The following is a 15,397-nucleotide window of genomic DNA, read 5'->3' as shown; positions in this document are numbered from 1 at the left end:
AGAGCAGGTCTGAGAGTCGAGTTGCGAAATCATTGGCATTCTGTTGTGATTGAAGCTTTTCGACGTCTAGCTTTCCTTGTTTTTGTTCCTTGGTTTTAGCCGCGTTGAGGCGGGTGCGTATTTTGGCTGCAACGAGATAATGGTCCGAGTCGATGTTAGGTCCTCGGATCGTGCGCACATCTAAAACACTGGAGGCATGCCGTCCGTCTATCACAACGTGATCGATCTGATTGCGAGTATTTCGATCAGGAGACAGCCATGTAGCTTGATGTATCTTTTTATGCATGAACCTCGTGCTGGATATGACCATGTTTCGAGCACCGGCAAAATCAATCAGCCTCAGTACGTTAGGAGAAGTTTCATTGTGTAGGCTGAACTTTCCGACTGTAGGGCCAAAAACACCTTCTTTGCATACCCTGGCGTTAAAGTCGCCAAGCACGACTTTTATATCATGACGGGGGCAGCGCTCGTACGTGCGTTCTAATTGTTCATAAAAAGTGTCTTTCACCTCATCGTCTTTCTCCTCTGTCGGCGCATGGGTGCAGATGAATGATATATTAAAAAATTTTGCTTTTATTCGAATAGCGGCGAGACGCTCGTGCACAGGCGTGAAGGCCAGCACTTGGCGACAAAGTCTCTCTCCCACCACGAATCCGACGCCGAAACTGCGCTTATTCGTACGGCCACTCCAATAGATGTCACAATTTTTGATCTTCTTTCTTCCTTGCTTCGTCGAACGCATTTCTTGGATGGCGGTGATGTCAGATTTTGCTTTGACGACGACATCAACCAGCCGTGCATCTGCACCAATCCCATTCAGGGAGCGGACGTTCCAGGTGCATGCCTTCAATTCATTGTCCTTCAAACGTTTGCCATGGCCGTCATCAATAGAGAGTGTATTTATCTGAGGCTTGTTGTTATATTTCATTGGAATATGGTTTTACGTGGTGGGTCCCAAGCCCAGCGCACAACCCGCTCAGCGGGAGTGAAAATATTACTTGCACGGTTATATAGCGAGCCGCTTGCTCCAAGACAGACGCCCGCTTGCAGCCGCACCTAGAGGTGTACAGACGCTGCCGATGAGATCTCCCCCGGCTAGCTCTTAAACCGATTATGTCAGAGTGGCCTAGCCAGGTCGCCTTCTCACATTAGCTCACCGCTAAACGGATGTTTAGCGACTACCCAGAGGATACTTGGCCGCAAGCGACCGGCAGTAGTGAGCTGCTTGAACCGCATGCAAAAGAATCGCTCTGGCCATTCCCAGGTGAACGGCGGTCAGAAGCTTTCCCCACATTCGTGGACTTCTACACACGGCTCCACCCTCTTTGTCCTTTGGTCAGGCAAAATAGAGATATTACTAAATTTTTAAAGATAATGCCAACTTCTATGACATTCTTCATGATTTAGGCTATAGCAAAATTACTCAACTAAGTGAATTTTTAACAAAAGCTGAAGTAAAAATAATAATTACAAATGTCAAAATGCTTGTAGTGGTGCAATACCGTCCAACACACTCTGTTTCTTTTTTTAGTTTTTTTACGCGTAAAATACTACTACAAATTACTACAAACACGTATAATAACACATTTGGCAATGTCATGCATTTAATTACATCAATCAACCCTACTAAACACTGGAAAAAGTACAACCTGGCGTATTCGGAACGAATGTTTCAGCCATTATCATCGACTGCTAATATGCAACCAAAAATATCGAGAGAGGTATCAAACGACGTGTCTCGACATCAGTATTAATAATCCGATATATATAAAAAATATATATAAATATATATAAAAATTTTAACTCGTTCAAAAGATATTATAGCGAAAAACCGAAAAATTACCCGCGGATCCCTCCGAAACGGGGGGTAGAATCCATAGTATTTTTGCGCAGAACACCTTTCTGCATTGGCGGCCTTCGGCCGCGCCTTGTCGACTGCTAATACGCTACCAAAAATATCAAGAGAGGTGTCAAACGACGCGTCTTGACATCAGTATTAATAATCCGAAGGTGGAAAATAACAATTTTAACTCGTTCAAAAGATATTTAGAAAAAAACATAAAATGACCGTAATATGGGCTCCAACCATAGTTTTTTTTGCTCAGACCACCTTTCTTCGTTTGTGGATCAATACTGAATGCATGTAGAACACCTTTCTGCATTGTGTGTGTCTGTACATAAAATGTGGCAAAACACAACAGCCACATGAAATTTTGAACCGATTTTTTATTCAAAATTTTTGGTAATTAAATACGACAGCAAGACACTGCTAATACGCGTCCAGAGGTGTCAAAAGATGCGTATTGACCTCGACAACAAGAATCCGAAAACGGAAAAGAAAAATTTTAAGTCGTTTAAAAGATATTAACGAAAAACCGAAAAATGGCCCACGGGTCCCTCCGAAACCGGGGGTGGTATCAATAGTATTTTTGCGCATAACACCTTTCTGCGTTGGCGGCCTTTGGCCGCGCTTATAAAAAATTACCCTGGGTGGGTTCAACACCGGCTTGGAGACCAAAACTATATCCGCGCAAAACACTTATGTTCGCAATTTTTTTTGTGGGTACGACATTACAACCACATGAAAATCGCCAACTTCAACTGCAAATATCTCTATATACATATATAGATAGTTGGCAGCACACTGAAATTCTAGTTGTCATTATTAACTTCTTGTTCATTACTTTTATACGATACACATGTGCTATCTATTTCTATAATTTGTGTAATTATGTTAAATTAGTTAATACGAAAAGTATAATGTTGAATAAAGACTGAATTCCCTATACTAATAATAATTCACAACAAAGTTGGCGTCGAGGTGAACCATCATCAAATTAACAAAATCGATGCCAAGCAGTTTGCGGATTTCATGGCGATTCAAGAGAAAATTGTGGAAACAATGACCAGCAACGCGGTAACAGGTTCAAATGGAACTGCAAGAATAAATCTAAGCACCAATACAGCACTTGTTCCTAATTTCGAGTCATTTGACGCCACAAAGGAATCGTTCCGGAATTACAGACTACGATTTGAAAATTATACCAAAATGAAGAACGTGCACACAAACAACAAATATTTTGCAAACCTTTTACTCAACTCAATTGGCGGCAAAAGATTTAACATTGTCATAAACTTGGTTTCTCCTAAATGTCCGGGCGACCTGGAATACAATGAACTGGTCACACTACTTCAAGCACATTTATCGCCACAACAGAATGTTCTAGTCGCACAACATCAATGTTTATAGAAATATTAAGGCAAAAATCAACCAACCGTCGCAGCTTTTGTGGGATGACATTAAAAAGAAATTAAATTTGGGAAGTGCCATTGAAGCGGCACCAAGATTGAACCCACTTTATTCTTAAAATTTCGGCTTATTTATACTAAAATATTCTAAACAAATTCTTATGTACTAAAGTTCCTATATACTAAACATACGTACATACATATTGCATGATCGATGAAAACGTTTGTACATAGAAACCGTTCACACGGTCGCTGGTGCATAAGCATGGCTCATATATCGCACGCGCTTCTCTTGCTTGCCTGTCTGTGGGAACGTAATTATGTTGACATTGCTTATTATAAACACATTCATACTTACGACATAAGCAGAGTGTCGAATGCACTGCAGCGTGAGAAACGTTTAGCATGCATGCAAGATATATGTATGTAACACCACCAATTTTTAGAGGATGACTTTACATTGAGTGTAGTCATTCTATTTCAATTAAATTTATGACAGAGTCTCAAGTGGTTTGTTTATTAATAAGTGGTGTTGCTTTTGTAAATAAAGATTTTTTTTTTATCATTTTAATTGTTTTACTAGTGCGGTATTTTTGTCAGTGTGACGTACTTGAGTTTATATTTTTCTTTCTTTTTGTTCTTTGGTTTAGGTAATTACTTATGTTACAATTTTTTTTGCTTTGTTTACTAGATTTTCAATTGGGCTATTAGATGATTTATGTCACTTAGAATTTTTGTTTGTTTTATTATTGTATTTTTCTTTTGCATACGATAAAAATTTTCTTTGTGTTTACGAAATTTAAGTGTTCTTATTCTATGAGTTTAAGCCTATTTTTATGTACTATGATTTTCTTATTTTTATTGCTTAGAGCATAATTACTATTCTGATTTATGTTTTCAATGTCTCTATTTTCTGCATTATAGGGAATTAATGTAAAGTTATATTCTTATTAATATTTTGTACCTTATAGGGAACTAATGTGAAATTATTGTTTTTATCGATATTTACTACTCTAAAGGTTATTAATAAAATAATTTTTCCTATTCTCAGGTTATTAATAAAATTATTTTTCCTATTCTACAAGTTAATAATAAAATTTTTTTTCCTATTTTACAGGTCATAATAAAATTATTTTTCCTATTGATATTTTTTATTCTACATAATATATATTTATCCTATTATCTAAAATTATGACCTCCTAGATGAGAACGGTTAAACAGAGCTTTGGTAGTCCATTTCAAATTAAAATTGAAACGTATAGAATAAGATAATGGTTACAGTCATCATAGGTTTAAAATTGACATTGATCGAAAAGCGGGATCTCTGAGCGTATGATATACAGTAGATTGGGTAGATTCAGTTGCTGCTAGAGCAAGAAGTAGTTATATAGTGATTAGTGGTTAAACCAATGGGTAGAGTGGATGCAACCATTTTTATACCATTTTCATTTTTTCCAGCAATATATTTTTTTTTTTTTGATCTTATGTGTCATGCGATTTCTGGGTGACCTTCCCAGATGGGATTGTCACGATATTTATGAAGAATTTCTTTAATTTTTGTCGACACTTGACACATGCATAACTTCTGGGGTTAATGCAAATATTAGATCTTTGAGAACTTGGGTACCTATTTTATTTTTATTTTTAAATATGCCTACTCGAGTATTCATTATTCTTGAACAATTTGTCTCCTAAGGGACAACGGTCTTTTTCTCTTACAAGTCCTAGATTGCCGGCATTTTTAAGCCTGGTCGAATATTGTCCTAAGTCAATAACTTCCTCAATAATCCGGTTGCTTGCATTTATTATGCTACAAATTTTCTATCCTTTTGGATGAAAACGAGCGCGACATGTCTAGTTGCAAATTTATTTATTTATTAAGCGCTTTATTTATAATAAGGTTCTCTTTGTGACTTTTTATTTTCTTCATCCTGGTTGGTTTTTTAGTTTCCGATCTTGCGGTAACTTTAGGTATTTTGCATATTTCCACTTACGTAAGGTTTTTAGTCAAGCATTATGTTGCTAAAAGTTATTATTTTATAAGGTTTGTGGTATAAATCTTCTACCTTGACAGCCTTCATAGATGTTATTTTGATAAACTTCTATGGAAACTACTACTGCGAATTGGAAAAATGCTAATTTATGCTTATTTCTTTGTTTTTTACGTTTCCTATATTAAGCATTTTATTATTTTTCCGCATTTAGTCAGCATTATAAAAGTTATTATTTAAAAGGTTTATTTCTAAAAATGTTTGTTCTTAAGGAAAAATTTGTTTAATTTAACATTTTTGACATTTCTAATTTTTCTTACAAAATCTTCTGAAAAATTTTTTTTGAAATGATGAATAGTTAAATACAGTTTATTTTTATTTTTTTTTTTTAATTATTAAAAATTAATTCCTATGCTATTTCTTTTTTTTTTTTGTTTTTTTTTTTCTTCATATTCATTGATCTGCCTAAGTTCTATTAGTTAAAAAATGTTCACAAAATTTTATTTAAATGAAATTTTTTTTCTTCTTCAATTAATCTACTAACGCAAGAATATTGCGTCAAATTCTTCTACTACTTATATCATTCATTTGAAAAAAAATATTAGAGGGAAAAAATTCTTAAATTTATTGGCAAAAATCTACTTTTTGCCCGTAAACTGGCAGCCGTTAGGTTGCCAAATGCTTCTATTATAATCTTACAAATACCTAGATAATAAAGACACAATAAGATAAATAATACATAATCTGCTGCATCTGCTTATTCCAACAATCGTCCGACACAGTAATTAGAATGCTATTTTTGATTTGGTCTTCGGGGACCCGGTCGACCTCCAACAAGTTGAATAGCGTATAAGTTTTATTCCAGGTTTATTTCCATTTCGTTATGCGTCGGCGGTGGTCGTGTTGGTGGCGGTAGTGGTCTTGCAGTGGCGAAAATTTTATTTAATAACGAGAATGCAATCAGTTTTAAAGACCAAAAATATTTTTCCTTCTTTCCTTTGTGGTATTCGAGAATTTTCAAAATTTGAATTGCACCCTTGTTGTCACTGTCGCTGTGATCCGCCCCTTGCATTGACTATACTTATCGCTGTTGCAAAGTTGATGCCTTGAACTCCTTTGCAGAAAGTAAACTTTTTCCAAAAATATTTTTTTTTTTTGGAGGAAGTCTGCCTATACTTCAAGCAGCAGACGAGGGAAGCTGCCGATTTAATTCAGCAGCTCAAAGGGTGTTAAGGAGACTGCCGGTTTATTTTCAGCAGTATGGCAGGATCGCCACGTAGGATGGCGTATCCTGCTTGGTATAAGATAATGACGGCTAAACTAGTCCTGCTTGTTATTAAGCAGGTATGGCAATGGCAATAATAAGGCAGGATCGCCTTGTAGGATGTCAAGGGCATGGCAGGATCGCCATGTAGGATGACATTAAAAAGAAATTAAATTTAGGAAGTGCCATTGAAGCGGCACCAAGATTGAATCCACATTATTCACAAAATTTCGGCTTATTTATAATAAAATATTCTAAACAAATTCTTATGTACTAAAGTTCCTATATACTAAACATACGTACATACATATTGATTGAACAATGTAAACGTTTGTACATAGCAACCGTTCACACGGTCGCTGGTGCATAAGCGTGGCTCATATATCGCACGCGCTTCGCTTGCTTGCCTGCATGTGGGAACGTAATTATGTTGACATTGCTTATTATAAACACATTCATACTTACGACATAAGCAGAGTGTCGAATGCACTGCAGCGTGAGTAACGTTTAGCATGCATCCAAGATATATGTATTTAACACTTTGCGAACGGACATTGGCGATTGCGAATTCGAATGCACATGCAAAAAGTCCATTGCAGACATTTTTCTTCGAGCGCAATTCATAAGGGGAATCAAAGACAGCGGTATTCGTGTGCAGCTATTACAAAGCCATAAAGAGGTCACATCATTTAAAGACATCGTAACAAAGGCACTTGCGTTAGAAGCAGCCAAAAGTGATTCAAAAGAACACTCACAAAAATAAATCAACCAACATCTGGTGAAATCAATAAAGTTTCGGGTAAGAAAGAAAAACACAGATATAAAAAAACTTCCCCTCAAAAAAATCGAATCAAAGCAAAAATAGTATAGATTACAAAACATTAGGTATCGATGGGCTGTGCTTAAGGTGCGGCAAAAATGATCATTACGCAAAAAAAAAACAACTTCCCCTCAAAAAGATCGAATCAAAGCAAAAATAGTATAGATTACAAAACATTAGGTATCGATGGGCTGTGCTTAAGGTGCGGCAAAAAAGATCATTACGCAAAAAAAATGCATTAGCAAACGTCATAACCTCAAATGTTCTGAATGTAGCAAAACTGGCAATGTGTATAAAATCACGTATGAACAATAAGTCAAATGCTGGATCAACCAATCGAATTGATATGTTTCAAAACGGAGTTTTTGCGATCAAAACTATCCAAGATATTAACCAAACCAGTACACAGAATTTAGATAGGTTCTTTGTCACAGTTAAAATCGAAGGCAACCCCAGAGAATTCGAAATCGACACAGGGTCAGGCTACACATTCATGCCAAGAGATATATTTTCGAATATTTTTTTTTTTTTATTGACAAAAAAGTTTAAAATTATTACCAGATGTCTCAAAAAAACGAAATTTTTGCGAGAGAAAATAGCTTATTTCTATTTTACTCTATTTATTATCAATTATTATGAGAGGTTACAATGAAAGACAACAGTAAGGAAATAATAATTCAAATTTAATTAAAACTAAAATTTAGCTTAATAATTTAATATCATATGAGTACAATTAAAAATATAGTGTAGAACGTACTTTGCATCTAGATATTAAAATCAAAATTTGTAAGAAGTAGCCGTTTAACCTCGAATTTAAAGCATTGCACATTTCTTGCATTTTTAACTTCAACTGGAAGTTTGTTGAAAAGTTTAACACCATAATGTCTTAGTGATTTTGCACATCTTTCCGTTCGATAGATACGAGGGTTCATATTTATTCTAACTCTAAGTGTATATTCTGGGGTTGATTCTTCTGGAATGTCTAAATTATGCTTTATTAAGTTATTTTTAATTTTATAAAATAATATTAAAGTTTGAAGGATGGAGTTCTTGCGTACATCAAGCCTGTCTTGGTATAGCAGTTCACTTGCTGTCCTTAGCGGCAAATTTAAAATGTTTTTTATTATTCTATTTTGAATTCTTTGTATTTCATTTGTTAGCTGTTCGGAACAAGTGTTCCAAACTGGATTAAAATAATTAATATGTGACATAACCAAGGAGTTGTACAGAAGCCACATGTGTTTTTGTGGAATATGTTTCCGATTTCTATTAATAGCAAAATTTAGTGGTATTAATTTCATTTTCAATTTGTTTATATGTTCTCGCCAGTTTAAATCGGCATCAAACCAAATTCCGAGGTACTTTAAATTGTCAACTCTCGAAATAAAGCTGCCCTCCAGATAAATTCCCTTCAATTCATTCAAACTAGGTATATATTTATAATTGTTGAATATTATAAAGTTAGTTTTAGATAGATTAATTTTTAATAAATTACGCTCAAACCATTGTGAGATTAACTTAAGATCACTTTGCATATTAGCCAAGAGGTCATCGGGAGTATCAGTAGCATACAAAAAGGTCCCGCCATCGGCATAGAAATGCGGAATTCCATTCAATTCAAGTTTAAATATATTGTTTATATATAATAAAAATAATGTGGCAGCTAACTTCGACCCTTGTGGAACGCCAGATTTAAAATTTTTAATTGAGCTTTTTGTATCTTTGATTTGGACAAATTGTTTTCTATTAGTTAAAAAGCTTCCGAAGAGGTTAATAGCACTGCCATTAACTCCAAACTCATTAAGCTTTTGGATCATAATATAGACATTTACTGAGTCCAACGCTTTGCTGAGACCTATTGAGAGCATTGCAACATATTTTTTCTTATCTAAGTTTTCGTATAAAAATTCTGTGCAATTGTTACTGGCAGATAATGCACTCGAGTTTTCGGTAAATCCAAACTGATTATCGCTTAGTATATTGTTAATTTTAATAAAGTGTTTGAGTCGGTTTAGCAAAATGCTTTCGAAAACAGGCGTCGGACCTTTATGTCAGGAATTGCCCGGTGAATCCAGTACTGAAAGAAAAGTACCCAAAACTTGCGGAAGAGGAACGCATACTCCCCAGGGAAACACGAGTCACTCTGGCTCAACTTCGTTCTGGATACTGTAACAGGTTAAACTCTTACCTATCCAGAATCAACCCCGACATACAAAATGTATGCCCCGCTTGCAATGTGTCCCCACATGACACCAACCATCTCTTTAATTGTAATGTGGAACCAACACCTCTAACGCCCCTTTCATTATGGTCCACCCCTGTCGAAACAGCAAGTTTCCTTGGACTTCCGTTAGAGGATATTGATGACAATTTGTGATCGGTCGCGGCTATTAGGTGGGGCGAAACATTGCTACAACAACAACAACAACAGGTTCGTGCATTTCAAAACTCGATCTGCATGTGCTTATATGAAGCGGTTGAAAATGTCTAGATGGTCGAAAGAGAACATTAAATAAAATTTCACCGAGCAGAAAAGGGCTATTTACCATCCCTATAATAAGTTTTACTACAAATAACACACCTACCATCTCCCTACGACTCCGTAACGTAGGGAGCTGAATAAGTTTTAAACGGCAGGAGTAGGGAGGCAGAATCCTTGAGGGGTCCCATCGTAAGTCCCTTAGCGCAAAAATCAGGAATTGCTTTTGAACCGACTCCAATTTGTCGCAGTGCGTCTGGTAACGAGGGTTCCAGATTATCGAAGCGTTTTCTTATATTGGCCGCACCAAAGATATAAAGAGAGTTTTAGTATTATATGGATCATCGAATTCTTTAGACCATCGTTTGACGAACGCCAAAGTCCCTTTGGCCTTGCTCACGCAACCTTCTACGTGCAATTTAAAGTCGAGTTTAGGGTCCATCGTAACCCCAAGGCCTACAAAACTAATGACTTGGTTAATTGTGTAATCATCAATCTTATACTCGTAGGATTGGTGTGATTTCCTTGTAAAACACATGAACTCGCACTTCGGCAGGTTTAGTGACATAACATTTACACTACACCATTCGACTAGGCTATTCTGATCCGATTGTAGATTTGACCTATCCACAGGTGAGCGGATAGGTATAAGAAGTTTGACATCATCAGCGTACATCAGAGGCTTGCAGTACTTCAAAACATTTGGAAGGTCGTTAATGAACAGCAGAAACAGCACTGGGCCAAGGAACACCAGAAGTAACATTTATAGCGTCTGACCTACAGTTATTAAATATAACTGTTTGTAATTAAAGATAGAAACAAAGGCGGGAAGCCAAAACGATCGAGTTTGAACACAAGAAGTGAATGGGAGACTTTATCAAAATCTTTACTAAAATCAGTAAAAATTACATCAATTTCGCTATTAACCTTAAATCCGTTCAGCACATGAGTTGTGAACTCAAGCAAGTTAGTCACGGTGGATTTACCCGAGCAAAAACCATGTTGAGACAAGTCAGTGATTGGGGATACCCTATGATCTAGTTGCTTTGTGACGATCGATTCAAAAATTTTGGGTATAGCACTAAGCTTTGCTATTCCTCGATAATTTAAAACGCAATCTAATCCAATTTTTGTAAAGTGGTATTATAAAACACTCTTTCCACTTTCTGGGAAATATCCCTTGCTTTAGGGATGCGTTAAAAAGACATGTAAGAGGTTTAGACAGGAATTCAGCACACGTTTTTAGCAGAAGAGATGGAATTTCATCAGGTCCGCTAGAATAGGAAATTTTTAGGCCTTCCAGATGTCTTAGTACGCCTTCCGTATGAATATATGGAACAAATGCTGAATTAAGCGAGGACAGTTTGAATGGATAGTTCAATGGCGCGGAGTCATAGGCAGTGGAGTAATTAGATTTAAAGAAGGTGGCAAACATATTGGCAATCATTTTATCGAGGATCCATTTTGTTGGATCCGCCGAAATTATTATGGGCGCACTCACTCGGCTGCCACGCGCACTCACCCTTATTTTTCCTTACTTCTTTAATTCAGTAAAAACAGTTTTTAGTTTCTATATTCTTCTTTATTTAAACTTTATTTATAAACGTACACTTTAGTTCCTTCTTTATAACTATATGTAACACTTTCCTTTATAGTCTCTCACACAGCTTTATTTTATACTTTTAGTCTTTTTAAACACTTTATAATTTCTCTACGCTTTTCTTGTTTCGTGCTTATGTAGCTGCCGGTTCACTTTAAACTGAAAACTGCCGCTAACGCAACTGTGCAGCTAGGCAGCTTTTCTTTACGTTGCTTAGCAACGAAATTAATGATGGTGTCGAAATTAATCATGGCGTCGAGCAACGGCAGTTTCAACCAATCAGAAACTCTCCGAGTTGCTCGACTCCAACAATTTTAGTGATGCCAAGTGCATCTGATGTATGGTTGCATTCTTGCACTTTTCTAAAGGGGCTGCCAGCTGCAATTTATTGTATGCAATTTACTATGGCACTACATCATCCCCCTTTAGAAAAGAAGAATTTGGTAAGATTAAAGTAATTAATCTTGCCACATTCTTCTTTAGGCTTTAATATGTTGTTGTAATGTTATGAACAAAGGAGTTTGCTAGCATTAGGGTGCTCTAACCCGGGACTCATTCGTTCATCACAGTGCAACTTCTAAAAAGATGACTAAAAATGAAAAGAAGATTTTGAATAAAGTGAAATATATAAAAGTTAGTGTGAAATATTTGATTTAATGTTTGAAGTAAACCGGTTTTTTTCTTATTGTAAAATCTACCTAATTAAATGTATATTTATTTGTTACATTTTTTAGCCTTCATTGGCGGATTTTTAAAATATATTTATATCTAAAGATGATTAGTAAGACTATTAAATTAATTAATTTTTTGTACTCGATTTTTGTGTACAATTTTTTCGTTTTCTTTACTTATCTCACAAATTGTTACATTTGGCTCATCAATATTCTTTACTATGTAGGGACCTTCATATATATTTTTATGTGTATTTCTAGGTTCTGTTTCTACTAAAACTTTATCATTAATTTTAATTTCTAAAGGCTTAGCCGTTTTATCGTATAAATCTTTATTTCTAATCTTATGCTTATTAATCAAATTTTTTTGCCATTTAATGCGATTTTTGCATTCTAAACTTAAGCTCTTTTGTGTAGTTTTCTACATAGTAGATCGGATCAATTTGCTCTTTTTGCAATTCATGTGGCATTGTAGTTTTTCTGCCAAATATTAATTCCAAGGGAGTAAATTTATTATAAAAAACCGAACTACTTGTAGTATTGTGTAAAAATGTAAAGTATTTTAAATATGTATCCCAATCTGAATACGTTTCGTTTAGATATGCACGCAAGTATTCGTTAAAGACTCTATGATTTCTTTCAACAGCACCAACAGTTTCGTGGTGGTAGGCTGTTGAGAAATCATGATCAATCTTTAAAAGTTTTGTCAATTCAGAGAATAATTCGTTTTTATATTCCGTTCCTAAATCGGATCTAATAGCTTTCATTGTACCATATGTTAATATAAATAGCACAAGCAATAGTTTTTGCTGATTTATCTGGTACAGCTACTGTTACCAGGTATTTAGACAAGTCACAAATCATAGTATTTGGATTCCGGAAGTGAACCTATTTTATCGACAATTACTATGTCTAAGGGTTTGCAGGGTGTTGGAGTCAACACAAGAGTTTCCTTTGTTTTTGGTTTTACTTTATTCAAAAGGCATTTATTGCAATTTTTGACAGCTATATTTTTCCAATAGTATTTTGTCCTTAATTTGGAATATAATCGTTTTGTACCGCAATGACCGCCTAACAAAGGGTCCTCATGATAAATTGTCATAAGTTTTTGTTTTTGCTCTGTTTCTGTTACAGTTTCTACGGGGTCTGTTAATATTATTTGTAATGATTTTAAAATTTTATTACCGCTGATTTTAAAATTTGTAATTGAAAATTCTTTGAAAAATATATCATTTTTTGGCCATTCTAACTGCTTGATATTGTGACTGCCGGCTGCTTTTTCAAGCCTCGAAAACAACTCATCTAAATTTGTTTTTCCGTTAGCATTCACAAAACTAAGTAAATTTAGTTTTTTATGTTTTAAATACGCATAAATTTGTATATTGGAGATCTCATTATTTTTATTAAATTGTATAGTCGACTTTATTCGCGGTATCTTTTTTGAAAAATCGTATGAAAATTTGTCATAAACTTGTACTTTAGGCGTTTCGCAAAAAGTATCAGTAAAATTATCGTCTTTATTTTGTAATTCCTTTTGTTTGGTTTGTGATCGCGTTTGGACTGCTAAAACATGCTTTGTAGATTCTTTTATTTCGTCTATACTAATACGTGAAAGAGCATCAGCCACAACGTTAGATTTTCCTTTTATATATTCAATCGTAAATTTATATTCTGACAGTTCTAATCGAATTCTATAAAGTTTAGACGAAGGGTCTTTCATGTTAAAAAGATAAACTAGTGGTCTATGATCGGATTTTGCTATGAAATTTGTACCGCAAACATATGGACGAAAATGCTTTATAGCGAAATGTATTGCTAGGAGTTCTAATTCGATAATTGCTTTTTTCTGTTCTGCTTTATTAAAAGATTTTGACGCGAAACAAATTGGTAAATCATTATGACCATGCTTTTGGCTCAGTATAACACCACACCCATTCTTAGAAGCATCTACTGTAATTATAAATTCTTTTGTGAAGTCAGGGTATTGTAGTAGTTGAGGAGACATTAATGCTAGTTTTAGTTTTTCGAAAGCGTTTTCGCACGCTTCGTCCCAAACAAATTCAACTTTTTTCCGATTTAAACGATTTAAAGGTGCTGCCAGTGACGCAAAATTCGGTATAAATCGCCTGTAGTAATTTGCAAACGCGACAAATCGCCTAACCGCATCTTTGTCTTTTGGCTAAGTATACCTTTTAATAGCGTCTATTTTCGAATCATCTGGCAGCAAACTTGTTGACGTGCATTTATGGCCTAGAAAAGTTACTTCGGAACGAAGGAAATTGCACTTGTTTGGATTCAGCTTTAAATTAAACTTTCTACAGGTTTCGAAAACTTTTTCTAAATTTTTAAGGTGGTGTGTCTCACTACAACCAATGACGATAACGTCGTCAATATACATAAAAGCCTGATTTGGCGAAATGCCTGAAAATGCTATTGACATCATACGAGAAAAAGAGTTTGGTGCTATATTCAACCCGAAAGGTAAAACCTTCCAACGAAAAGCTCCTCGATCTGTACTGAAAGAAGTTACGTCTCTAGATTTAGGGTGAAGGGGTATTTGGTGAAAACCAGAGAAAAGATCTAAAGTAGAAAAGTATTTGGCTCTACCAAGATTGCCGAGTATGTCATCAACGCGTGCTAGTGGAAATTTGTCGGCTATAAGCTTTTTATTTACTGCTCTGAAATCTACGCACATACGATACGACTTTTTGCCTGTTGGATCTTTTTTCAGTACCAAAATTAAAGGGCTGTTATAATTTGAAAAACTAGGTTCGATTAAATCATTCTGTAATAGGTTTTCGACTTGTTTATTTATTTCTTCGCGTTGTGTGTATGGCAAACGGTAATTTTTAATATAGACAGGAGTTTTGTCTGTTAATCTAAGTTTTTGTTCGTAGAAATTATTAAGCGTCATTAAGTCGGTTTTTAATGCAAAAATATCAGAATATTTGAAACATAAATCAAGTAATTTCTTTTTAGCACAAGAAGGAATTTGTTTTGCTAAAATTGATTTAAGCTCTTCTATGCGTTTTGAATCGATATGTGTATAATTTATGCGATAGACATTGAAGTTTTTAATGTCTTCAGTTTGAATATTGAAATCTTTTACGTACTTTACCTCGTCGCACAGTGTTTCGTGTAGAACAAGCTAGCTGGACAAAATTATTTTATGAGATTTTCCGTTTCATATGCAGTCATTTATTACAACTACGTCATTTTTTCAGCCATATGTTCTTGTTTTTATTTTTTTCCAAAATTTTACTTCATATGCATACATTTGCTTATTTCATATACAGTAGCTCATGTGAATAAGTGACATAGAT

The 15,397-nt window shown here is 35.0% G+C and overlaps 1 protein-coding gene across 7 annotated transcripts in view; it reads right to left on the bottom strand.

Annotated features, from left to right (window-relative positions):
* Window positions 1-15,397, bottom strand: part of LOC137234260 (probable serine/threonine-protein kinase DDB_G0272254) — a 390,295-nt gene that overhangs the window by 217,393 nt on the left and 157,505 nt on the right. The gene's annotated exons all lie outside the window — the stretch shown is intronic.

This window comes from Eurosta solidaginis, chromosome X (genome assembly GCF_040869045.1).
Source record: "Eurosta solidaginis isolate ZX-2024a chromosome X, ASM4086904v1, whole genome shotgun sequence".
NCBI lineage: Eukaryota > Metazoa > Arthropoda > Insecta > Diptera > Tephritidae > Eurosta > Eurosta solidaginis.
This window is presented reverse-complemented; position numbering and strand designations above follow the sequence as displayed.